This window comes from Ambystoma mexicanum, chromosome 5q (genome assembly GCF_040938575.1).
Source record: "Ambystoma mexicanum isolate Mex_15411 chromosome 5q, UKY_AmexF1_1, whole genome shotgun sequence".
Classification (NCBI taxonomy): Eukaryota; Metazoa; Chordata; class Amphibia; order Caudata; family Ambystomatidae; genus Ambystoma; species Ambystoma mexicanum.
In genome coordinates this window covers 486062575-486089913 of record NC_090933.1, presented here as the reverse complement: position 1 = coordinate 486089913, position 27339 = coordinate 486062575, and positions in this window count along the sequence as shown.

The window sequence follows — 27339 nt, the reverse complement described above, 5'->3', positions numbered from 1 at the left end:
GTAGCCAAGGAGTGCAGTACATTGAGGACCTTCTCCAGGGATGTTAGGTGGAAACCTGTGCAGTTCCCTCTGGGACCACTGCAAAAGATTTAGGACTACAGGCGTTGGCGGTGAACCCACTTGATAGCAGTCTGCACCACACAGATTCACGTGGTAGCTGTGGCTGAGCAGTCAGACTTCTCTCAAGAAAAGTTGAGCAGTATGTCGAGTATACAAAATAGGACAATTCTTCACAGCAAGACAAGCAAACACGCAACGAGGCTTAGTGTAAAGATATTAAGGCATTTATTTATAACAGAACATCTATGAAAAACACTAAGGCAAATCACGGCAAACAAATCAAACACAATTACTCTACAGAGTCGAAAATGATCAATCCCCCTAGCAATAATTCGACAACTCTAGGTTCTACCGGTATCACTTATTTTCAGACAGAGGTGTATACCTCAACCCAGATGACACTCGAATATCAGTTAGGACAGGAGAGAAAAAGATAGGCAGGTCATGAAATCTACACAGTTCAATCCTACGCAGATAAAATGCAAGGCAAGAAGGCAAGAATCACAATAGATCGTAAAGTTCAGAGGCCAGGCCCACTCGGAGAGAGGCAAGGCGCGATGTCCCAAAAAGTCTCTAGTGGAGATGCATTCAAGTCTGTATAGCAAATTGTTATCGGCAGGTTGAACCAGTTCAGTACAAAGGATGAGAAAAGCTTGGAGGCGACCCAACGGAACGGAGAGGATTCAGACACCTCACTTGAACCGATCGAAAGGGAAGCCAGGCAGACACGGTACCTTGTTATGGAGGGCAGCTCCGGCGGGGGCAGTTGTTCCTGGTGGTGGATGCACGGCGGGTCTTTGCCAAGAGTAGAGATGATCTCGTCGTCGAAGAAAATGAAGTCCGGTGCACCACCAGGGAAGAGGCCAGCCACGGAGTGCTCCGTCACAAGGCACCACCTTTTGGTCGCGGTTCAGGGGTAGTGGCTATCCGGTTGCTGGGGTGCTCTGCACGGGCAATTCGACCACTGCGTCCTGAGGCGAATAAAAAGCAAAGGGGACTGTTTTTTCCCACCAGCCAGGGGAAGAGACTCTCCGGCAGGGAGATCTCCTCTGTCGTCGGGAAGTGGTGAGTCGGTTCCGCAGGGCTCCATCGGAGGTGTCGTCGTGCAGGTCGGCTAAGCGTTACCCTCGTCGGATTCTTAGGTCCTGTGGCGACTTCTGAAGATCCAATCCCAAAAGCCCTGCTTTTATGCAGAAAACCCCCATTCATTCAGCCTAGCTGTCAATCAACACATGCTAAGTGGTGAGCGGGAATGCCAATCACTCCAGAGTGCGACCTGAATTGGCAAGGCAACTCGGTCCAGGGTGCCTAAACCCCCTCCCACACCCCTGAGGTAACCCAGACAGAATGGCACCACTTTGGAGGGTCTCTGTACAGAGGCCCGCCAAAAGTGGAACAAAGGGCTCAACCTTTGGTTTAGGAGTCACAGAGACGAACACAGACGCCATTTTACAAACCGAGTTCTGGCAGAAAATACCATCCGATAAACTTATTTACGATAAGTAGATCGGTGGTACGTTAGAGATTAACGAGAAAAAGTATCCATCTCCAACAATGGGACGAATCCCATAGGGTTATGCTCGGGGTCGAACATAACAAGTAGTTTCCACTGCCACCAGCCAAAACTCGACGAGGGGGGACGGGACAGTGCCCCCTTGAGTAACAGGTCTAGGAGTAATCGAATTACCCCTACTAGTACGTCCACAATAAGATGGTTTGTACTACTCCTGTTAGTAAATTTAGGTCTAGTAAAGCCAATGGTGACTTTACATGCCCGGGGAGACAGTAGTCAGTCCCCGGGTATGGAATCTATGGTGGGGGATCCGCTAGGACGCCCCCGTGTTACGGCACATAGGGTGCGGTGTAACACACATAGAAAAACATATGAGACCCTATGGAGTAAAAGACACCATAGCCCATCGAACACATTGACATTTCAAAGGAATTACCCACACATACATGGCCAAGAGTGGGAGAAAAGAGTCTCACTCTTGGCCGGATGGAAAAAAACAAACTCCAGAAATCCAGCAAAGCTGCTGGGGGACTCACTAGGTTAGGAAATTCAGCCTAAACAGAGAATTCTCCCTAACAAGGGGGCTGAGTGCTTGGGAGCACAGGGTGGGTGATGTGAGGTCATCCTCCCACTCACTGACCAGGTCGAGTATTATGTGTGGTGGAAACCTGTGCCTCCCATACACCTGGTCATATGGCATACCAAATAGGCTGGTTCTGGGTGTGAAGATTCTGGTCCTGACTATCCTTCTCCTTCTCCTGCGGTATCCCACTGCCACTGCTGCTAGGAACAATATATTCATCCTGGCGTCTGAGCTTATTTGTTGTTTGCGCACTCTTTTATGCTGCGCGGGACGTGCGCCTGCTTCATGCTGGCGTACGTGGTTCAGGATTGGTCCTTTTATTTTTTGGCGCGTTGTAGGCGAGCTTGTAAATCTTCCAGCCCACCCCTGGAATACACATACCCCACTCTCACAGGCACAGTCGCATGTATAACTTCATGCGCACACACCGAAATACACGTACCTTGCAAATTTGCGTGTGAAACTTCACGCCCACCCTGAAATACACGTACCCTGCTGAAATCGCGTGTGGAACTTCCCGCGAACCCCGTAATACGTGTACCCTGCTGATATTGCGTGTCAGACTACACGCGCAACCCTGATATACACGTACACAGGCAAATCGCACTGCTCGGGGGTGGGGGGTGGTAGGAAGGAGTGGGGGTGCAGGGAGACATGAGTGGGGGCCTGGTGGAGGGTGCCCCACAGTGCTGGGGGGTGGGAGTGCTGGGAGACATGTGTGGGGTGCTGGTGGAGGGTGCCCCTGGATGCAGGGGGGTGGGGGTGCAGGGAGACATGAGTGGGGGCCTGGTGGAGGGTGCCCCTGACTGGTGGGGGGTGGGGGTGCTGGGAGACATGAGCGGGGGCCTGGTGGAGGGTGCCCCTGGATGCAGGGGGGTGGAGGTGCTGGGAGACATGAGTGGGGGCCTGGTGGAGGGTGCTCCACAGTGCTGGGAGGTGGGGGTGCAGGGAGACATGATTGGCGGCCTGGTGAAGAGTGCCCCTGACTGGTGGGGGGTGGGGGTGCTGGGAGACATCAGTTGGGGCCTGGTGGAGGGTGCCCCTGGATGCTGGGGGGTGGGGGTGCAAGGAGACATGAGTTGGACATGAGTGGGGGCCTGGTGGAGGGTGCCCCTGGATGCAGGGGGGTGGGGGTGCTGGGAGACATGAGTGGGGGCCTGGTGGAGGGTGCCCCTGGATGCAGGGGTGTGGGGGTGCAGGGAGACATGAGTGGGGGCCTGGTGGAGGGTGCCCCTGGATGCAGGGGGTTGGGGGTGCTGGGAGACATGAGTGGGGGCCCGGTGGAGGATGCCCCTGGATGCAGGGGGTGGGGGTGCAGGGAGACATGAGTGGGGGCCTGGTGGAAGGTGCCCCTGGATGCTGGGGGGGTGGGGGTGCAAGGAGACATGAGTTGGACATGAGTGGGGGCCTGGTGGAGGGTGCCCCTTACTGGTGGGGGGTGGGGGTGCAGGGAGACATGAGTGGGGGCCTGGTGGAGGGTGCCCCTGGATGCTGGGGGGTGGGGGTGCAAGGAGACATGAGTTGGACATGAGTGGGGGCCTGGTGGAGGGTGCCCCTGGATGCAGGGGAGTGGGGGTGCAGGGAGATATGAGTGGGGGCCTGGTGGAGGGTGCCCCACAGTGCTGGGGGGTGGGGGTGCTGGGAGACATGAGTGGGGGCCTGGCAGAGGGTGCCCCTGGATGCTGGGTGTGGGGGTGCAAGGAGACATAAGTTGGACATGAGTGGGGGCCTGGTGGAGGGTGCCCCTGGATGCAGGGGGTAGGGGTGCAGGGAGACATGAGTGGGGGCCTGGTGGAGGGTGCCCCTGGATTGCGGGAGGTGGGGGTGCTGGGAGACATGAGTGTGGGCCTGGTGGAGGGTGCCCCTGGATGCAGGGGGGTGGGGGTGCAGGGAGACATGAGTGGGGGCCTGGTGGAGGGTGCCCCTGTCTGGTGGGGGGTGGGGGTGCTGGGAGACATGGGTGGGGGCCTGGTGGAGGGTGCCCCTGGATGCTGGGGGGTGGGGGTGCTGGGAGACATGCGTTGGTGGGCAGTAGTGCAAGGTGACATGTGGGTTGGCTGGGGAGAATGGCCATGGTGGATGGGCGGCCTGCGGGACATGTGCAGGGATGCAGGGTAGTCCCCTGTGGTGTGGGCCGCCTGCAGGGGCCGTGGAGGGTGTAGAGGGAACAGCTGGGAGGACCCACACGGCCAATTCACATGTGGGACTCCCCGGCACCCCAGAAATACATGTAGGCTGCTGGATTCGTGTGTGGAATTTGCCGCACACCCGAAGTACACGTACCCTGCTGAAATTGCGTGTGGAACTTCACGCGCACACCGAAATACACGTACCCTGCTAATTCGCGTGTGAAACTTCCCATGCACCCCGAAATACACGACGGACCCAGGGCAATCGCGTGTGGAACTTCCCGCGAACCCCGTAATACACGTACCCTGCAAATTTGCGTGTGAAACTTCCCACGCACCCCGGAATACACGTGCCCAGGCCAATCGCGTGTGGAACTTCCCGCGAACCCCGTAATACACGCACACGCTAATTTTCACACAGCGGGTGTCCGTGTTTGTCGGTACCCCTTTGCACCTCATTTGTCCTAGAGGGCCACTGTATGGACCATTCATCATGGCTGTATATGGGTGCTTTTTGTTAGCGCAAATTTTGGTGCATATTTATTTCAGGCGCAGGGACGCTACCGCCTGCTTTCTTGTGGCGTACTTGTTTGGCCCGGTGTGCATCTTTCACCGTGCGCTGGTTTGCGCTATTCGATTCCATGAATACGGGTTGTAGGCGAGCGTGTGGGTGTTCCGCACACTTGCCTCCTGGACTTCCCCCGTGACGCCCATATTTTCACGTGTTGTTCCCCATTCCGAGTGTTACGCCCCGTGTTCCGCCTACTTTTATGATGTGCGCCGCGCTATGTGCGATTTCGCCGTTGGATGCGCCAAACATCCAATGTTTTTCTCGCGCACAGACTTTCATGAATCGATGTGCGCTGGTTTCCCTGCGATTTTTGCAGTTGCCCTACGATTTTCACACTTTTACTGTAAATCGCACGTTTTGGCACCTCTGCGCGGGAATTTTTGGCGCACATTAATTCCATGAATCGACCAGTTAATCTCCTTATTCTGCAGGGCTCTCAAAACAACTCTTTCAATAGCGCCCTCCTCCCCCGAGAGACCCACATGTACCACTACTGTATGGGAGCAGACACCTCCAGGCTGTCTGACCTACAATCTGCTCGCAAGCATCAAATAAGTACTCTGTATCTCATTATGTTAACTGTCTTGACTGACTATGCCTCACTATGCTGTAATTTATGTATTTATGCAAATGTAATGTTCTACGCAAGCCAAGAATCATGTAACAGCGCCACAATGCCCTTGGGCCGCTAGTGCTTTATAAATCCAAATACATAAAATAAATAAATAGTATAGTCTATGCACATGATTCCATATAGCGGAATGGTGTGTTGCTAACATTTTGATGTAGTCGAAGGTGCTTTTGGAAGCAGGTCCTGAAATACCCAGTGTGGCTGTGCAGTGGACAAGAGTCCATGGTTTGTAAAATGTTAATTTTACTTTTGTCTTTTAGTTTCACATAGTGATTGAGGCATTTTCATAAAGATTTAAAGGAGGATTGGCATACATTACACTTTGAGCTACATGCCCATTCATACAATGGATGGTTTGTTTGTGCTAAATGAATATTTGTAAATTATGGATTATTTTAGTTATTGGTGTCATTCTGTTTAAAATGAATACAAACAATGTTTGCTTTAGTAGAAATGTGCTGTCAATTAGAGGTTCGAGGATTAGCCTTCTGCAATAGTTGTTAAGTATAGATTGTGACTTTGCAGCTGTATTTATGATATTGTGAAGAACTCTATGATGGACATTTTTGTAAACATTTTTTGGAATGCTTACTGTGGCTAAGTTAACATTAGTATATATAGTGTAAGTTTCATTAGTGGTTTTGCTTTTTTTATACATCTTTTTTTTACTTTTAGTTTTTGGTAGCAGGTCCTTACTTTTATAGTGGTCACTGGTTTAGTTTTGAGTGAGGTTACTAGCTGTTTTGTTTTAATGTTTTCTATAAATTGTTTGATAGGTGGATGACTATTTGTCTTGCTTTTATTCTTATCTGCTCTTTGTTTTCTACGGAGTCGCTTTTTAGTTGGCATTCTGTTCTGTCTGTTGGGACAAAAGAAAGTCTGGGGTTGAAAGTTGAGGAATGTATGTGTATGTATTGTGGATAGGTGTGTGGATGTGATTGTAGAAATGAAGAGAGTGCTGTGTGTTTGTGTAGAGGGATGATAGGTAAAGCTGGTAGGTTGTAAGAGTACATGTCTGTACAGGTGTGATGAACGTGGGTTAGTGAGTAAGGGCGTGGTGGTGTGATTGAATAAGTAAGGACATTATGATGTTTTGAGGAAAACAGTGGGTGTTGTAATGGTGGTATTTAGATTGGAATAGAAAGTTTGCGAATTTTGCAATATAATGAGTAAGAGTGAAACAAATGATGTTGATTGGTAAAACATACTCTAGACTAATATATCATGAAAGTACATTGTTACATTTAAAAAGGTATACATGCTATATTAATTTACATACTTTGTAGGATGTGAAGAGTGTTCTTTTTTGGTAGCTGCCTTTGGCAATCTTTTTCTTTCCTGTAATTGTAAAAGAAAGTTATTGGTATATGTGGTAATGGTGAAGTACTTTCAGTAAGCAAGGTTGTTATTTATTAAGGTAGCAAGAGTTGTTGGGAAAACAGTTAATGAAGTTGTGTTATGGGTGTGTACGAAAGTGTGTTAACTATGGTGTTAGAACAATTGTAGTATGAGTACTGTTGTTTGACACATTAGAAGAAACATGGCAAAAATGGGTGTGAGAACGGTGCATATCTAGGTTATTTTTGTGCTGCTCATTTTAATACAAGAAATGCTGTGTTTGTGGTGTAATGTATTTTTAATGTGTTGCAGTGTTTTTGTTTTTTTAAGAATTGGACAACTTTGGCCTAGTGGTAAAGCAATGGCGGACTGTTGTTGTAGTAGTGTTTGGTGTTTTATAGTTGATGTTGGGAATGAAGAGTACTTTATATGTAAGGTTAAGTGTTGTATATAGATACTTATGTGGTATACACATATGTGTGAGCAGGTGGAGAATGGTGGCAGTGTAAGGTATGTAATGAGGGAAAGTGTCACATTTATATCAAATGGAAAATGGATAATGCTGACCACATATTTTTAGGAGCATTTTCATGAAAGTTAAAACATGCAGAAGTGCATTTATAGCAGCACTGTGTGTAACCATTTTGTAAAAGAAAAGCAGATGGAGAAGATGTGTTGTAAATATTTAAGGACAGTTGGTGTGTGGAAGTTTAATATGTTGGCACTACATGCATACTTGCCAACATGACCCATTGCAATATGTAGGTGCTCATGAAGTCTTGGTGTTTTGGTAGTTGTAGGTGCCCTTTTTCCGTTGGAAAGCTTGGAGTGCAAGCCCCAGAATGCATGTAAGAAACTAGTGCCCTCAATACAACATCGGCGCTAAACCATGGCGCTATTAGCACCATGGTTGGTGTCGGTGTTGTAACGAGTCCGCCATGGGGAAATGGGGAAATACGACCCCATTCCAAGGTTGGCGGGCGGTATTTCCCCATTTCCCCATGGCCCTTCCCCATTCCAATTTTTGCACCCTAGGGCTCAATGGGAATTGGGAAGGCGGCAATTAAGGTACCGCAAATTGCGGTACCGTAATTGCCTGCGAGGTCCCTTTGTGGGTCCCTCCTTTAACGGCTGGTCCACACCAGCTGTTCAGGTCGGGTCCAGCAAAGGGACCTCGTAGTAAGGCGCTAAGTGGTTAACGGCGCCGCAGCCTTTTACGGCGCCGTTAACCACTTAGCGCCAGGGTCGTAATGAGGCCCAAGGACTAGATAAGCACCTACAGATTGGAATGGGTTATGCTAGTTGGTATGCATGTACTGTGAAGATATTGAACTTCCACGCTCTAAGTGGCACTTACAAATGTTGAATTGTTTTACAAATAAGTTACACACAATGCTGCTGCAAGTGTATAGGTGCATTTCTTAACTTTAGAGAAAATACTCCTAAAAAGAAATATTGTTCAAAAGTTCAAATTTTCCATTTTTTATTTCATTTAAATGTGACACATTTTAATCTTGCAGTCTAGCCCTGGTTAGTTTGTTTTTTTGCATTCTGGTACTTGTAATGGGAGACATGGTATTAGAATTCACAGAATGCAAAGAATTAAACCAAGACATGATAAGCAGCTATAGTTTGTAATACGTCATGTAGTCAATTATGCATGTACTGCCAACATAATAAACTTGTATACACTAGGTGCTACGTAAAACTGTTGTACACATATTTTTATCTGCTTTTCCATTTAGAAAAAAGTTACACACAATGCTGCTAAAAATGCACATATGCAGTTTTTAACTTTTGTGAAAAGAAAAAAAGAAAAAGAAACATTTATAAATGTACAACATTGTAAGTAACTGCCAGCCACTTGATGTGAGCAGATGCTAAATGCAACAATGCATAGCATGTGATAGAGGGGTTTAGGATGAGAATATGCTTACTGAGAAGCTTATTAAAGGGTAAGTGGCAGGAACCCTGTATGAAACAGCCACGGTAGTGGCTGTGTAGTTACGGTTAAGTTGCTAATCCCATAGGAAGAGCACTTTTTGGGTGGCTTATAACTTCGCTCCCCCTGGTCGAATCCTGACCAAACTTTGCAAAGAGTATATTGGCCACTTTGAATGTTTTTGCAAAGTTTGCTGAGGTTTAGTCCAGGGGAAGCAAAGTTATAGGGGGGTCCCAAAATCCCAAAACTTCTGTTTTTCCAATAGACTGAATGGGGAAAAAACGTTGCTCACGCCTACAGCCCAAATCGCTGGACAGATTTTCACCAAATTTGCGGCAGGAGCAGCGGCTTGGTCCCAAAAGCATGCTTTTGTAAATTTGGTGAAAATCCGTCCAGTAGTTTTTTTTTAAATGACCAAAAAGAAGGTCACAAAAAATTAGTGATATCTATGTCCGCTCCACGGACACATTTCCCTGTTCGCTCCGCGGACAGAACACAGATTGGCTGATCGGCTCGTGTCATGTCTGCAGACATGTGATGTGTTTGTTGATTGGATGGTAAAGAGCATGACGTGCGTCGGATTGTTTTGATGCACCGGCCATCTTGGATCGCAGTGACAAATGGGGGAGAAATACAACTTTGGCAAGTGTGTTGGTGTGTAAGAGTGTTTGGGGAGGGTGGGGGAGTCAGAGATGGGTCAAATGCTGTATTTATTTAGGAAGCAGGCACCCCTGTTGTGTTTGTCTTGTCCGCGGATAGCCGCGCTGTCCGGGATGTCCGTAATTAACTAAAATGGAGTTGTCCCAAGGACACTATACTTGTCTGTACACAAGCAAAGTAAAACTGTTCTTAAAACATATGCAGTGTCTGTAATGTCCGTATTTAAACAAAATGGAGGTGTCCCAAGGACACTATACTGGTCATACTGTACGCAAGCAAAATAAAACTGTTCTTAAAACACGTGCGGTGTCCGGGATGTCCGTAATTATCCAAAATGCGGGTGTCCTAAGGACACTATACCTGTTCGTGCTGTACGTAAGCAAAACCAAACTTTTCTCAGAACACGCGCAGTGTCCGGGATGTCCGTAATTATCAAAAATGGGGGCGTCCTACGGACACTATACCTGTCCATGCTGTCCGCAGGCAAGATCAAACTGTTCTCATGAACACACGCAGTGTCCGGGATGTCCGTAATTATACAAAATGGGGGGGTCCTAAGGACACTATACCTGTCCGTAATGTCCGCAGGCAAGATGAAACTATTCTTAGAACACATTCGGTGTCCGGAATGTTTGTAATTAACCGAAATGGAGGTGCCCAAAGACACTATATTTGTCCGTACTGTTACCAAGCAAAATAAAGCTGTTCTTAAAACATGCGTGGTGTCCAGAATGTCCGAAATTAAACAAAATGGAGGTGTCCAAAGGATACTATACTTGTCCGTACTGTACGCAAGCAAAATAAAACTGTTCTTAAAACACGTGCGGTGTCCGGGATGTCTGTAATTATCTAAAATGGGGGTGTCCTAAGGACACTATACCTGTCCTTACTGTCCACAGGCAAGATCAAACTGTTATTAGAACACGCGCAGTGTCTGGGATGTCCATAATTATCCGAAATGGGGGTGTCCTAAGGATACTATACCTGTCCGTACTGTCCGCAGGCAAGATGAAACTATTCTTAGAACACATTCGGTATCCAGAATGTTCGCAATTAACCAAAATGGAGTTGCCCCAAGGACACTATACCTCTTCATGCTGTACTCAAACCCTGTAGTGTTCGTCATATCCGCGGACAGCCATGCTGTCCGTGGACATAAAAAATGAATGCAGTAGCTCATATAGCCAGTTAAAATGTTTGATTCTATGGGTGTGATATGCTGCGGTGGTTGTGGCCAGGGCCTAGAGTCTTGGGTACATGGCTGTCTGATTCTATGTGTGTGATCTATGGTTGTGATAAGCTGCGGTGGTGGTGGCCAGGGCCTAGAGTCTTGGGTGCATGGCCTTTTGATTCTATATGTATGATCTATGTGTGTGAAATGCTGCAGTGGTTGTGGCCAGGGCCTAGAGTCCTGGGTGCATGGCCGAAGGCCGTAGACCATAGGCCATGCACCCAAGACTCTAGGCCCTGGCCACAACCACTGCAGCATATCACACCCATAGATGACATTCATAGAATTGAATATCTATTAAATATTTGCAAATCTACAGTTTATGTACTGTGTGATTTGTATGTGAAGTTTTGGCTACGTCATGTCATTAAGATTGTGGAGTTTGGTAACAAGCAGTGCAGTATAACATATCCATGGAAGTAAACATGTTGTGGTGTACAGTTACATGTTTGCCTCAATGGTTGTGTTATGGAGCAGTATTTGTGAGTTGTATTTATTATAATATACCTACTGTTTGGTTTGGTAACTGGAGCACATATATTCTTTGTCAATTTCTGTGATAAAAGAAAAGATCAAGTTAGTGTTGGTAGTTTATAAAGACTTATAACATTGAATAATAGACATGTCTGATTCATTTCGACCCTCATATTTAGCAGATTACAAACCAGTGTACTGTTCAATTTGCTCAGTTTCTGTGTTTGTTGCTTAAATCATTGGGTCTGTGGGTAAAAAAATCCATGCTAGATTTGTTTTGGTACAGTAAATTTATTTCTGTGTTTTCAGTGTTTACTTGTTGTTTCTGGCTAATGTTCTATCTGTTGGCTTGTTGCAGATTGTTAGATATTTGTTGAATTGTAACTGGTTATAGTTTTTTATTTATATTCTCAAATTGCTAATCTATCTGTTGGGTTGTTGCAGATTCTTGGGGCAGCTAGACATATGTTGACGTATTTTAACTGTATATGTTTTGTTATTTTTCAGTGGTATTGATTTATCTGTTTGTTTGATGCCAAATCTTGGGGCAGTTAGATACCTGTTGGTGTATTCTAACTGTTTATTTCTAGTTATTTTTCAATGGTATTGATTTATCTGTTTGGTTGTTGCAAAATCTTGGGCAGTTAGATACCTGTTAGCGTATTCTAACTGTTTATTTCTTGTTATTTTTCAGTGGTATTGATTTATCTATTTGGTTTTTGCAGAATCTTGGGGCAGTTAGATACCTGCTGGCGTATGTTAACTGTTAATAGTTTTCTAATTGAAGTTTTGTTAATGTTTATGCACAGATTAGTTATTACATTTTGGTTTTAAGAATATTAAATAAGCGTTTGGTGGATTTGCTGGTAATCTTTGCTTTAAAGTAAAGGTACTATCATTACATTCGAACCATCCACAATTCTTTTTTATATATGCAGTGTAGTGACCGGCATTGGTTGTGGTTCCTGCATTGTAGATTATACCTATGGTTGTGAAGGTTTTCTTACCAAGTAATACTTGACCATGTGTGAATCCAGTCAGCCTGCAGTTGTTTTTAGTACCATTTGCATTGTAATGTAGAAGCATTAGTATTACTTATTTACTATGTGTTTGTATTAGTAAGGCGAAGCGATTATCTGAATTGCAGGTAGTACATAATCTGCCATGGTTTGCATTTTGTACAAGTTGCTAAAATGGAACAGATTCACAGTTAGGTATGGCTACATACACAAAACGTTCATTAGGGAGTGCATGTATGTTTCCACATGTATGAAATCTGGAAGATTTAATTTATAGGTATGTTTTTGTTTTCCAGTACTTGTAGTAAGTACATACGAAATTCTTGTGGATCTTCTTGTGAGTTTATAGTGACTTTCACCATTCCAGCACAGTAGTCCAATTCTTGTCTTATTCTATGAACACTATGGGTCTCATTACAACCTCGGCGGTAGCCATGCTGCTATTGGTGGCATGGCTGCTGCCGAAATCACGTCTGGGTCCGGGTTCCCAGAATGAGGAATTACCGGGCCATTCCAAAATTCAGAGGGACCAGTAATTCCTCCCTCCAAGGACCCGGACCCGGACCTTCCCTATTCCCATTTCAGCCCCCATAGGGCTGAATGGGAATGGGAGAGGGAGAAAACAACAGGCCGATTACGAGTGGCCCGTTGTTTGCTCCCTCTTCCCCTCGCGGGACCTGGTAAGCACGCCTGGTTTTACCTGGTTTTACCAGGCGTGCTTACCGGGTCCCGCGAGGGGACCTCGTAATGTGGCGGAACGGGTTTAACGGGTCTGCATCCTTTTGCGGCACCCGTTAACCCATTCTTCCAGGGTCGTAATGAGGCCCTATATCTGTTGTCAGGATTGTTGGTTGCATTTCTATGAAGGACTAACATTTGCAAACACAATTGGTCTGTACTGTGTAAGTAAATGTTGTCAACAATTGGTGGCAATTGGATTAGAATACATTTGCATAGCAATTTACACGTGTTATATTTGAAAATTTGAATGGACCAGATAGTTCTTTGTCCAAGTCATTTCTTTGGGGTGTGTGTTGCTTCTTTGAAGAAGTACCTGAGTTACTTTGAGTAATAGATTCTTCTTTGGTTGTAGTCATTGATGAAGTATTAGCGTCTTTTACTCTCTTTGGAGGATTTGCAGTGAGATCCTGTTGCAATTCTGTTTGTAGTAGTTTTCTTTTACAACGTTTTGCTTTTTGTTGAACAGGATATGTTTTTAGATGGGGATGTATAGTGAACATAGTCTATTGTTTTCTAAAATGCAAGGAATATCAGCGTTTACTTTAATTGCATCAAAGTTGATTAGAAATAGACCGTCATGTGTACGTAAGCGTGATAGTGCTACGTAGCTCATGCCTTTTTTAAAGACTGTGTTCCCAATATCTATCAATGCTTTATCTAGGGTAAGACCTTGTGATTTGTGAATGGTGACTGTGTATGCTAGAGTTAGAGAAAATTGTTCTCTGCGTACAGACATGTCTTTGAAAAGAAGGAATCGAGCTGTTGAGCGCCTTATCATTTTACTTATGAAAGTTTGTGAAAGAGAATATTGACAAACTGAATGATGTTGTCACGTGGGTATGTTTGAAAGCCAACAGCTGTACCCAGTTCTCCATTAACTAGTCCTTGCTCCATGTCAAGGTTATGTTTAAGTATTACTCTACAGTTTAAAGATAATTTTAATATTTTCTCCAAACCAGCTTTTCTAATGTATTTAGTCTTGTTGTGGCTTGTTGACACATCGGTAGTGTCATATCAGGTACGTCCAGTTTGTCTGTGGAGCAAATTTCAATTATTTCAATTATTGGTTGCATTTCTTTTTTCAACATTTTTTCATTGAATGTGGCTGCTATGAAGCTGCATATCGTTTAACCGGTACTGCTTTGTATGGAAAATCTGAAAATATAGTATGGCTAAGCCCTGGTCCTGCTAAATCTAGAAAAAGAGTTCTCAAATCATACGACAACATAGAAACAATAGCCAAAAATGATCCCAACAGCCAAGAAATTTTGAAAAACAACGGGCACACGGGCACACACGTCATTGCAACATCCCGAACGCTGTGCATGACACGCACAGGGAAAGCTCACAACATCGGAATGGGGAACAACGTGTGAAAAAGAAGGCGTAACTAGGGAAGTACTGCAGGGAAATACACGTAATGCCCACATGCCCGTGAAAATCACATATTCATGGAATCGAATACGGGAAACCTGCGCATGCTAAAAGACACACATAGGCGTCAACACGTCCGCCACACGAAGGCAGGCGGAAGTGTAACCGTGCACAGTATAAAAGTGCGCGCAAACAACACGTATATCCAGCTACGATGAATGCCCCATTTGTCGCAGCACTGATCGTGGGACACCGCAGGAGGAGAATAGCCAGGGCCCGCATTTTTTTTCCCCGGACTAGCCTTTTTGGGATGCCTGACAACCAGGTCTATGGCAGGTATAAGTTTTCACCCTGTATCATCCTAGACCTGGTCAGGGAGTGGGAAGATGACCTTACATCACCCACCCTGTGCTCCCAAGCATTGAGCCCCTTGGAGAAGGTGCTCAATGTCCTGCATTTTTTGGCCACTGGGTCATTTCCACAGACAACTGCCATAGTGGGGGGGGTCTCACAGGCCACGCAGTCACACTGACTACACCAGGTGTTGGCAATCATCACTGTGCGCCCCTCAGTCCACAGGCACATAAACATGCCCAGAAAGGCAGTCTGTGGTCCAGGACTTTTACAGGGTGACATACTTCCCCAAAGTGCTCAGTGTCATAGATTGCACCCATGTGGCCCTACGTCCACCTATGGCCACTGAGCACATCTATCGAAACCGCAAGCACTGGCATTCTATCAACGTGCAGGTCGTATGCGATGCAAAGGGAATCATCACCTCTGACTATGCAAACTACCCTGGCTCTACCCATGACAGTTTCATATACAGAATGTCCGCCCTAAGCCGGGCCCTGGAAGCTGGGCAGCATTGCGACACATGGCTCCTAGGTGAGTACAAATGCCTGTGCACATAATAATAATAAAGTAATAATTTGGCATTTATATAGCGCTACGAACCCACAGGTGTCTGAGCGTTGCTTATTATTACCCACGGTGTGTGGTGCTCATTTATTAACCTCGGATGGATGAAAGGCTGAGTTTAGCCCCGCCGGGTTCGAACCTGCGTTAGCAGGCTCTGCACGGATGTCAAAGCGAGCGCTCTACTCGCTGTGCCACTTGACAGACATGCACATGCATGCATGTCACACACAGCCAAATACACAAACCCCAATAATCACAACCATTATCACCTCCCCAGGGGACATTGCCTACCCTCTGAGCAACCACATGATGACACCAATCCGGAACCCCACCACACCACCCCAGGTAAGATACAACGCTGCCCATATTGCAACCAGGGGCATAGTGGAGAACACATTTGGAGTGCTCAAGTCACGCTTCCGCTCCCTTGACAGCTCTGGCAGCCAGCTACTATATGCACCCCCAGTAGTGTGCAGGATCATTGTGGCAGCATGTGTCCTGCACAATGTTGCAACATGGCAGGACGTACCGTTGGACATGGTGGTGCCCCCACATCCCCAACCACAGGCACAGGCGCTGCCCATGGGAGGGGAAAGGGCACGTGGAGAGGCAGCCCGGACCCAGCTTGTGACCACATTTTTCACCTAAACTCCCACCCCTGCAGAATGCACACAGGCCTGGCACACACTAGGTGACAATCGATGATGACAAAGAGACAGTCAACTGTCACAACCTTGCCACCCTGATAATGTTGCCATGGAAGTGCTACATTGTGTGCCTCCCTAGCTACTTAAACATAACCAATCCTGTGTGACCAAAAGGAACACATGTAAGGTTTGTATCACACTCCCGCCCCCCCGCAAAACAGGCCATCACAATCCTTGGCATGTCACCCAAACCCCCCCAAACCACATCACCCTTGTCTGCCACACTATGACATGGCATGCAATAGCAAAAGGCCAACACATGACCAATAAGATACAAAGTGACATGCCATAAATGTAAACTGGCCCGAGACAATGATGCCTGACATGGAATCAGATGAAATGACTGACCAACAATCTCCCACACATACAAAGTATGAAACAAATGCTTTCCACCAGTCGTAGCATGAACACAACACTGAAGGCCTGTTCACATGCACATTGGGCATGGCAAAATCCAGACTCCCGAACCCGTGTGCTGTGTGTGTCTCCTGAAACACACTGCTCAGCACATTGAGCAGCCATTGTGTTGCAGATACACCTTTGGCATCACATGAAAATGAAAAATCAAATCAATAACCAAATGACGCATGTACAGGATACCCAAATGGTAATAGATCATGTGCTGCAGGGACACAGCGGGCCTGAGAATACAATCTGTGTGCACCAGTGGCCATGGAAGGGTGGTTGTACGTGTGGTGGATCATTGTACAACTGTGTGTGTCATTAGGGACACTCACCCAACATATACCATGTGAAATCAAGTGATCCTCAGTGTCCTGTACACATCACATGTGAACATTGCCCATGTGAACACCACAGCATGTCAAACCACACCAATCCCCTGACACCAGAAAAGTAAAGACAACACAGGAACAGGTATTGACCACCACAACACATCATGTACATAGTACCCCACAATTACAATGTCAGAGTGCCCGAAACACTGTAGCCCAAGCCAACTGTCCAACAACAAAAGGCCCTCCCTCATTTACACATCACTGTGACCTTTTGAACAACTGTGTCGGGGGTCTGTAGCCTTCTTCATTCAAGTCTACCTGGCTACAGGATCACCCTACCCCTTGGTCTCCATGTTCCAGCTTGCGTGTACATAGGGTCCAGCCCCCTCAGAGACCACCTTGACTGGTTAAAATACCAAATCACAGAGAACTCCAAGTAGCCAAACCCACAAAGCAGGGAAAAAGCCTGTAGGCACCAAAACCCCCCAGAAGAGTCTCCAGTAGATCACTTGAAGTAGCAGGAATTGTCAAAGCACATGTACAAGCACAATGATAGAACAACCAAGGTAGCACAGTTGAACAATGGACCATCAGGATGGACACCATTTATGGTACATAACATACAATGAGTATACAACAACTGATGGGTAGTGTCACAGCTTCGGTATCCAGGCGCAGGAGTGGCACGAACCGACCACCCCCTCCGTGGTCAAGGTGCCTGCAAAGTCAAACCTACACAGGCCTTTGTATTCAGGATAACCGGAAAGAGGGGCAGGAGAGAGGAGGTGGATTTGCAAGGGAAAGTAAGCAAAATACAACTATTCACAAAAACACATACTCAATTTGAGAAAACATGTTCATCATGCACATTGTACCAAATGAGTCAAATGCAAGCCAAAGACAGACTTATCTCTGGGGTGAGTGCTGGCCTCCTGCCTGCACACTCTCAGGTCCGGTAACAGGAGCAGTTCAATGCTGCAAATAGAGTTTGATTTACTAATCTGAATGTGTGTTCACAACATACACACTCAACACCATCCATGCCCCGAAGTAAGTAACCTCTCCACAAACTAACACCCTTGTCTGCTGTTTTGTACCCATACGTTAGCTTGGCCCCCTGATGGTTCATACACTGTCAATGCAGTAAGGCAGGCGCATGTGGGTAATCGGGAAATGGAAGACCAATGGGTCAACAATCACACATGATACAATGGTCCCTGGGTGAGCTGCTAGACGCGTATAGTGAGGTACAACTTCAGTACAAGTTGTGTTCTGGAAGCTGCATATTTCAATAGTTAGTGCACGTGGCAATTTGCACATGCAAATGACTTGCACTGCCCACAAGTCTGTGCCTCGCTGGGTGTCCCTGTGCACTGTATCAGTTTCTGGCTAGGAACTCTACTGCCCTAATAACTCTGCTTCAATGGAGCGGGGAGGACTCAAGGATATGTTTGATGGCCCCTGCGTGTGCCCCTGACAACCTGTAAAGCCACTTGGCATTTGGCCCTCAATGCTTGTCAGCTGTACTGTGCGCTTCTCCAACAATACCTGGCAAAGCTCCCCAGCACTGGTGCTACTTAGCATGCATGGTGGAAGGTTGGCTGCGGTGTGGGCCCTTGTGCTGCTCACCTTTCCTGGAGCTCCTGCAAACACGTCTGCTTCTGTCGGATGTCTGAGCACAAGCCCTGTACTTCTGCTTGCACACACATATACATGTCTGCACCACCGAACGTGGCCAGTTTTCTGGATTACACATCCCTGTGTCTGCTGGCAAAGGTAGTCTGGAGGCTCATCTTCCTGCAGAAAGGGCATAACACAAATTAATAAGGCTGGAAAGTTATTGTCACTGGGCCAGGTTACAGACCTACATCCAAACTCCTCCCACCATCAGTGTCACTTTGACAGGCCTAGGGTGCAGGCTACTGTCTACAGCATGAAGTGCATCAAGTACATATACAGGCAAGAAAATAACATACATCACAATCCACATCAATTAATGGAGACATCAATCACGTACTCACCCAAATGGATTACAGACATAGTACACCATCAGACAGGCCACAGTTATGAAGAAAGTCCAAAGCCCTTGTGTAAAATCTTGTTACACCGAACCATCCTAGCGAGCCCATGGATAAGGGAAGCAGGAGTGGCCTATGTGAGTCAGGACCCCAAACTGTAAACACATACAAGAGACAAGCTTGAAGGGCCCAGCTGGAACAGACAGTGGATGCTTTCAAATGCCACAAAGCCCCACACAGTCACATGAATGCACAATAGACAAGCAATTTTAAACTATATTAACTAATTACACTAACTATGAACAACCTACATAACCTAATTAAAATAACTATCAAATAGTTAATATTAACTAACTAAACTAAAAGGAAAAATCGAAAATGGCCACATTCGACCCGGGGGGGAGGGGAGGCACCCAGGAGGGGGGAGGTACCGGGTGCACCTCAACACCCACATGAAATGATGTTGGGACAAAAAAAAAAAACCTCCATGGGCTCAACGCCTGCACACCACGACCTGTGTGGGAGATATCTCGTCGTCCGAGTATGGCTCATCCTGAAAAGGAGAACGTGGCACAGGAGCCTGACCATGCCTAGCCGCAGCTTGCCCCTCATCGGCAGCAAGTCTGCTGGACAGGTGAGCCTGGTTCTGTGCGGTGATGACACGTAGGTCTGCATGCAGAACTTTCCGTGATACGCGTGCTTCCTCTTGCAAGGTAACACGTGTAACACAGAGTTCTTCCTGCAAGGCCTGGCTGGACAACTGATGCACCACATAGCTCAGGTAAGATGGTACGCTCAAGCTGCGCAAACCTCTCCTCTGCCCACTCCCTCTGGGTCATCGTGAGCACACCCAGAGTGGATCTGAGGGAAGCATACTCACCCTCCATGGCCTCCATGTGTGCCTCTGCGTGCACAGCAATTGCTTGACGCAGAGACAACATTTCAGCATGGCGTGCCCTGTCTGAGGCCGCCATGCCCAGCCTGAGCGAGCGGTCTGTGGACTGCGCTGCCTGCCACTGGAGAAGCACCTGCCTAGGAGGGGGGGAGCACGGATTGGGCCACACGTTCCATGCTCACAGTGATGTTATCAAGTGCTGCACCCTGCCGTTCTGAATTGGCAGTCATGTCTTGCTCCCACTCAGTATACCTTGGTGACGCGCAGCCACCGCGTTGCTGTGCTTGACATCTGTGGGACCCAAGGACTGGCCATCCTCATTGGGTTGGCGCCGCCTGCGGCTGCACGACTACATGCCCTCGTCGACTTGATGTCCCTGCATCCCGATCCACCACAGGCAGAGGTCCCACCACTGTCTGGCCCCTCAGAGCAGGTGTCGCGGACAGAAGAGTCTACACATCAGAATCACTCACCCCTAACGTATGGACCTGATGCACATCCAACTCGACATGGACGTCAGAGTGGTCATCTGGGCTGGACTCATTGCCAGCCAAAGACAAGATGGACTGTAGCACATGTGGGTTCTCGTGGTCTACCACCCCACGACCCCCACTTGTGCTGAGTTTCTGTTGTGATAACAACCCAGTGCCTAGCATGACAACAACATCATCTGGCTCCATTGCGTCATCATCTGAAAAGTGGATGGAAAAATCATTAGAAGCACATAACACACACACACGGACATCACAGAGACAGCCAACACATGAAGCAGACATGTCACACACAAGAGTGAACCTGCCATGCATGCCCGGTCAATTTGACATTGCATCAGTGAGTAGGCATGTAGAACGGTGTTACACGGCTCAGAAGTGGCTTAATGCAGAGCAGAAACTATGTACGTTACTCACTATCTACATGAACAAGTACTTCATGATGTGTATCAAAACACATGAAGCCAGTGCAGGGGCAAGATCAGGCATCACGTGTAGACCTGTGTATTGGCAGACAGTGTTGACTAGCATCAATGGCATCATCTGAGTCAACTGCGAACACAGCAGATGATGATGGGACTGTAAGCAGGAAACATGATGAACCCTCAGTAGTAAGCCCACGTGTGCAGAAGCCACTACACCAGTTGGACAGAGTCAGTGGGCCTGAAACAGGGGGAGAACTGTGCCCCACACAGACTGTGACACCCTAAACATGTGTGTGATGCAGAACAGGGCCAGAGTGGGCATGGGATGGCTGAAGAAATGCCATGAAATGACATGAAATGTTGATCATCCTGGACACGTACTACAATGATCATCCAGTCAAGGACACATAGGGGCATGCATGAAATGTACATGGAGCATGAATGGGCACTCATGTCCATGCGGAGCATCTGCCATCTGCACAGTCCAAGTGAGACACCCTGCATGAAGGGCAGAGGATGTACCCCAATGCATGTGTCTGGAAGGTTGGCTGGTGGAAGTTAGCATGTACACAGGAGGCTTGAACAGGCCGTTGCAGTATGTCAAGATGATGCACATCAGTGCAATGGTGTAATTGAGGTGCAGGGGTGGTGGAGGGGCTGGGGGGCATGCCTATGTGGAGTACCCACATGCAGGCAGAGGACACATGCACGTTTGTCATGCAATGACATAGTCCCTGTGCTCAGAGGAAAGACACCCCTGGCTAGATGCAGAAGGGCCAGTGAGCTGGAACATGGACCAGAGGGGCATCTGGGTGACTGGCATATGAGTAGGGTGCAAGTGTGGTGATGAGGACAGTCCCCGTCTGCTCTACATGTCCACCATCCTGCACAGCAAGCATGCATCTGTGAAGCATTGTATAGCTAGCACATGAGAACCATGTACACATAGAATGTAGTGGCAGTCAAGCACAACACATCACACAGGCAAACCACACATGGGCTGGACATACACGCAACAACACTCACTGGACAGGGCATCAAAGTCCTGCATCTCTCCCACTCCTTCGACTGATTCTGCTGGTATGAACTCCGCAATGAGTGACTCGTGCAGAGTGAGGTCATCCTCCTCAGGTGGTGGCCCACCGCCAGTCACCAGAGTCATGCTGTAATTAGAGGCACGCTTGGCCTTAGCGCTGCGTTTGAGGTCATCCTAACGCTTATTGCACTCGGCACCTGTGTGCACCTCATGGCCGAATGCATTCACATTATCCGTGACATGCTTCCAGTGGGTATTCCGATGGGCAGCCATAGTTTGACAATTCGGCCACACTAGCATGTCACGCCTGTGGGCCCACATGTAGTCAACAAGGGAGTCCAGTTCCTGCGCACAGAAAGGCTTCTTCCTTGATGTGCAGGAGGCCGTGGCTGTGTCTGGGGTTCCAGCCCGTGCTGCAGATGCAACCTTCCTCTTCTTGGATAGTGGTGTGGACCCTGGTCGGCAAATGCTGCTCTGATCAGTATGGCCAGTGGCACCGGTGGATTGAACCAAGGGAGTGGCAGGTGGAAGGATGACCGAAGGCCTGATTTGCATTGGTGGCTGCTGGGTGCCCTGGAATGGACCCTGCGCAGCAACATCGCTGTGCCAGGGTCATTGACCATGACTATCCTAGTTGGTAGACTCACAACTGCAGTGTTCTTAGCTGCATCTGCCCCAGCACTTGCCAACACCCAGCTGGTCGGGGAAGCAGATGACATTACTGCCCCAGGGACACGTGTCTCAGTCAGGGCAGCCCTGCGTGCACCTACGGTGTTCCTCCTGATCTGCTGGAAATCTTCCATGGACTCTTCAAGTGCCAACGCAGCCTGTGCTGGCAGACCCAGAGCCTGGGTGGTGGTGTCCACAGCTGCACCTGCAGCTACCACTACCCTTGGGCCCATGACAGTCGATGAACCGGACTGCCGGGTAACATGGGCGCCAGTGCCAGATGCAGAAGCTGCATCTCCCGGAACCACAGTGGGTGGCATGACTGCGCCAACACATGGCAGAACATCATGCCGAAGTGGCGCACCCCTGCCTCTTCCCCTTCTGCGGCCACCCTGGACACCCTGAAGTCCCCCTACTCCCTGGTCACCCCGGCCAAGTCCCTGACATGCCCAACATGAGGAATACGCCCAGCTGAGGTGCCTCTCACCTTTGGTGGCCTCCCAACCATGGCACAGATGGAGGAGTGCCGGCACAGATGGAGAAGTGCCATTGGAAGGTGTACACAACAATTGTCCTGGGCAATTGGGGTGAAGGGCGTGGGATACAAGATGTTAAAAGCACCCCTGCATCTGCAAGGCTGTATGTGACCCCGGTGATGAAGTGACGGGTCACACAATGCTCAGGCATCCCAAAACTGCAGTAAAACCGTGCACGCAACCCCGGTAACCCACATGTGTGGGATTAACCTCCCGCAGAACGCGGTGGCACCCAGGGACACGAAAAACACGTACACGTGGGACACGCATGCTACTATGACCCTGAAAAGAGGTACGCAATACACAGGGGCACTTGCAGTGGGAAAAATAGTGTGCGTGAATCACCGTCAGACTAGCGTGATAATGAAAAACACACGTCGTCAATACCCCCGCCAAAAGAAGAGATACGTCCTTGATCTGCTGGGAAGTTGTGATGGTGGGCGAAACAACACGAAGTAGCAACACACACGTCGGTCTCCATGAAAGGCACGTACAGCGAATTGCTGGCCCCGCTCACCTTTAACCCGTGCCGAGGGAAACGCCTGCGTGCATCACGTCACTTACGCGCATTAACACATGCTGTTTTTTCATATGCTGAATCACTATGGGCCCTTCACGAGGGAAACACACGCGTGCGTAACGTCACAGATGTGCTTACGCTCTAAGGGCCTTTCCTCAAATTACACACTGACGTGCACTTTTTCACGTGCCAAATCACTTCATATCAAGCTAACCACGCGACAACACACGGAAGACCAGGCTCCTGCACAAAAGGCCATTTTCCTGCCCCCCAGAGCCCCGAGCACGCTCCCACCTGCCATCTACTGCTGCCTGCCTGCTGCCCATGTGCCCTGCTATTTGGTGCCTGCACGTCAGCCATCTGCAGGGGTCCAGTTGCTGTGTCCACCCCTGCTGGAACAGAAGACTCCCGACTAGGATACCATCGCTCCACAGCCCAGCGCCAGGACCCAGTTGGGGGTCGCCATGTTGGGGCAAACACCATCCAAGACCACTGGCGACCCCCAGCCAGAGAGGCAGAGGGCTACCCGCTTCAGCGATAAGGAAGTTTGTATCCTGGTGGAGCAAGTTCTGGGGCATTATGATGCCATCTTCACACCATTGTGCGCCGACAAGGAAGGACGGAGGAGGATCTGGACGGACTTAGTGGGTGCCATCAATGCGGAGAGGGTGGCACCCCGAGACCTGAGACCCGTCCAGAAGCGCTGGGAGGACTACAAGTCCAGGACCCTCAGGAAGGCCCGGCGCCTCTTAGAGGCAGAGGATGCAGTGGGGCGCCGGGGCCAGTTTACCAACCAGCAGATGAGGGTCCTCGAGCGCATTTGCCCAGTGCTTCGCCCCCATATCCTCAGGATGCAGGCCCGTCTGGAGTCGAGCGGTAAGTGGCCATGCATTGCTGTGTGAAACAGGGCATGTTGCCGTGTGGTGGTAGTCAGCTACTTGCCTGTATGTGTGACATAGGCCACGTATGGATGTGTGTGTTCAGGGACATCATGGTAATGCATGTGAGACCAGACATGCGTGAACCAGATGGATGGTGCATGTGTTCCAATGCAACAAGGGGAGCAGCATGCGGAAGCACACAAGAATGCATGCCTGTCTCTGTTCTTGGACATGGATGGGGTGTGAGAGATGGGTGCTGCTCTCATGTACATGTATGGTGTACATGTCTGTGTGTCTGAGTCGCGTGTGTGTGACTTTGAAACGCCATGGATGCGTCTGTGACGATGTGTTGATTCACTAATGCAGTTTCATCATCCTTGTATCCACTGTGTCTTTGGTGTACAAGTCCTGATGCATGACCCTCCGGTGATGTGTGTGCATGGGATCAGTTTGAGCCATGATGCGTGTGAATTTGAAGCCAACATTTATGTCAATAGAGGTCCTTGTACATGGATGCTGATGTTGATTGCATGCGCCATGCCTGTTTCTGCATGTGTGTTGCCTGCATTGACCCATGTGTAGTGGAGGGACAGAATGGAAGTGTCGTTTGACAGTGCCACTCATGTGTTATTGCTTCCTGTCTAGGGGACTATTGTACAGTACGCTGATGCTTGTGTTCTATGTCTCCCTCTACGCAGCATCGAGTGAAGAAGAGGGCAGAGACAGCGCTGTGGAGCAAAGCGAGGGGATGCATCCACCGGGCAGCGATGCAAGGCCCAGCCACCCTCCCAGGAATTGCCATCATTAGGGAGTGAGGGGACCGGTGCCACGTCTGCCACTACGGCTGTAGTGGAAGGGCAGGGTGAGCCCCCACAGGGGCTTGCAATGGCCGAAGACGGTGCAGAGCCATCCTGGTTGGCGGTCTCCACAGAGGAGGAGGAGGCTGCTACTGAGCCACACATGGGGCCTGGTGGGGGTAGTACCACTGGTGCAAGTGGTGTAGTCCAGGGCCAGGGGCAGGAGGCAGCACAGGTCGCCGCGGAGGGGCCTGTGCATGTCACTGTCCCTGACCTTGTGATTGCACCACCATGCACCAGCAGGCTGGAGGGCAGGAGGACCCTGGAATGGGAGTGTCTTCCATGTGGCAGCGGTTGGGGCAGCAAGATAGATGCGGAGCAGCGGCGGGCGGAAGAGGCACGGCTCACCATGGTGAAGGCAGAGTTCTGCATGCGCAGGGTGCTGAGGAGGGCTGAGTGCCTCGAGGCAACTCTCATGGAGTTGGAACAGGCCATGACTGCATCCTGCGAGATGTCGGGGCCAGGGCAGAGGCCCGCCTCCAGGACATTGACATGGAGTTCGATGATGCCCTGGCCCGGGACATCACAGAGTGAGCCGTAGGACTTGCCCGCCGCATTTGTATATAGTTAGTTAGTGTTAGGTTTCCTTTCTGTTTTTATTTCAGTTGGGGTGCTTGGACAATGCCCCACCTTTTTGTATATAGTTCTTCATTAGGTAGCGTTTTTTGTAGGTTTCATTTCAAGGTTGGGCTCATGGACCCTGGATTTGTACTTTGTAAATAGTTCTTCACTGCATTTCACTTCTTATTTTTTATTTTTCCATGGAGCAATGGTTTTATCTTCTTTTTTCACTTTGGATATGTTTTGCCGGACTGACACTTTGAACACGTGCTTTTGGATTGATTTGGATTCTGCTTTCCTACATTTTTTTTTAATATTTTGGACATGCAGCTTTTTAATCATTATTTGCCTTCTTGTGTGTTTAATTTAATTCCCCTGCTTTTGTGTTTAATACATTTTTATTTCCTACTTCAATGTGTGGTATTCTCTCTTTGGTTTCATGCATGTCACAATGTGTTTTTTTCTCAATCACATGCACCCATTGTGTGGGTGTGACGGAAATATGTTGATGTGCACGCTTGCCATTTGGGATTTATCATATGATGGGGATTTCATTGTGGGGTGGATGTAATACCTGGTTGTGTGTTTGGACTGGGGTGGCGTGGGGTGTGATTTGGGTGGCCATAAGGCCCATGATTGTAGATTGTCATGAGGTGTTGGGGGGACATGAGTCGGGGCCTGCTGGCAGGTGCCTGTCACTGCTTCGAGTGGGTGGGGGGACATGAGTCGGGGCCTGCTGGCAGGTGCCTGTCACTGCTGGGTGGGTGAGTGGGGGGGACATGAGTTGGGGCCTGCTGGCAGGTGCCCGTCACTGCTGGGTGGGTGAGTGGGTGGGGGTCATGAGTCGGGGACTGCTGGCAGGTGCCTGTCACTGCTGGGTGGGTGAGTGGGGGGACATGAGTTGGGGCCTGCTGGCAGGTGCATGTCACTGCTGGGTGGGTGAGTGGGTGGGGGGACATGAGTCTGGGCCTGCTGGCAGGTGCCCGTCACTGCTGGGTGGGTGAGTGGGTGGGGGTCATGAGTCGGGGCCTGCTGGCAGGTGCCTTTCACTGCTGGGTGGGAGAGTGGGAGAACATGAGTTGGGGCCTGCTGGCAGGTGCCTGTCACTGCTGGGTGGGTGAGTGGGTGGGGGGACATGAGTCTGGGCCTGCTGGCAGGTGCCCATCACTGCTGGGTGGGTGAGTGGGTGGGGGGACATGAGTCGGGACCTGCTGGCAGGTGCCTGTCACTGCTGGGTGGGTGAGTGAGGGGACATGAATTGGGGCCTGCTGGCAGGTGCCTGTCACTGCTGGGTGGGTGAGTGGGTGGGGGACCTGAGTCGGGGCCTGCTGGCAGGTACCTGTCACTGCTGGGTGGGTGAGTGGGTGGGGGGACATGAGTCGGGGCCTGCTGGCAGGTGCCTGTCACTGCTGGATGGGTGAGTGGGTGGGGGGATATGAGTCAGGGCCTGCTGGCAGGTGCCTGTCACTGCTGGGTGGGTGAGAGGGTGGAGGGACATGAGTTGGGGCCTGCTGGCAGGTGCCCGTCACTGCTGGATGGGTGAGTGGGTGGGGGGACATGAGTCGGGGCCTGCTGGCAGGTGCCTGTCACTGCTGGGTGGGTGGGGGTGAGGGGGACATGTGTCGGGGCTCACTTGTACATGGAGACATGTGGGCTGGCTGGGGATCATGGCCATGGTGGATGGGCTGCATGCGGGTCATGGCCAGGGGTGCAGGGTAGTCCCCTGTGTTGTGGGATTCCTGCAGGGCCTGGGGAGGAGGGAGAGGACACACCTGGGAGGACACACACTGCCAATTCATGTTGGGGAGAAGATATGGGA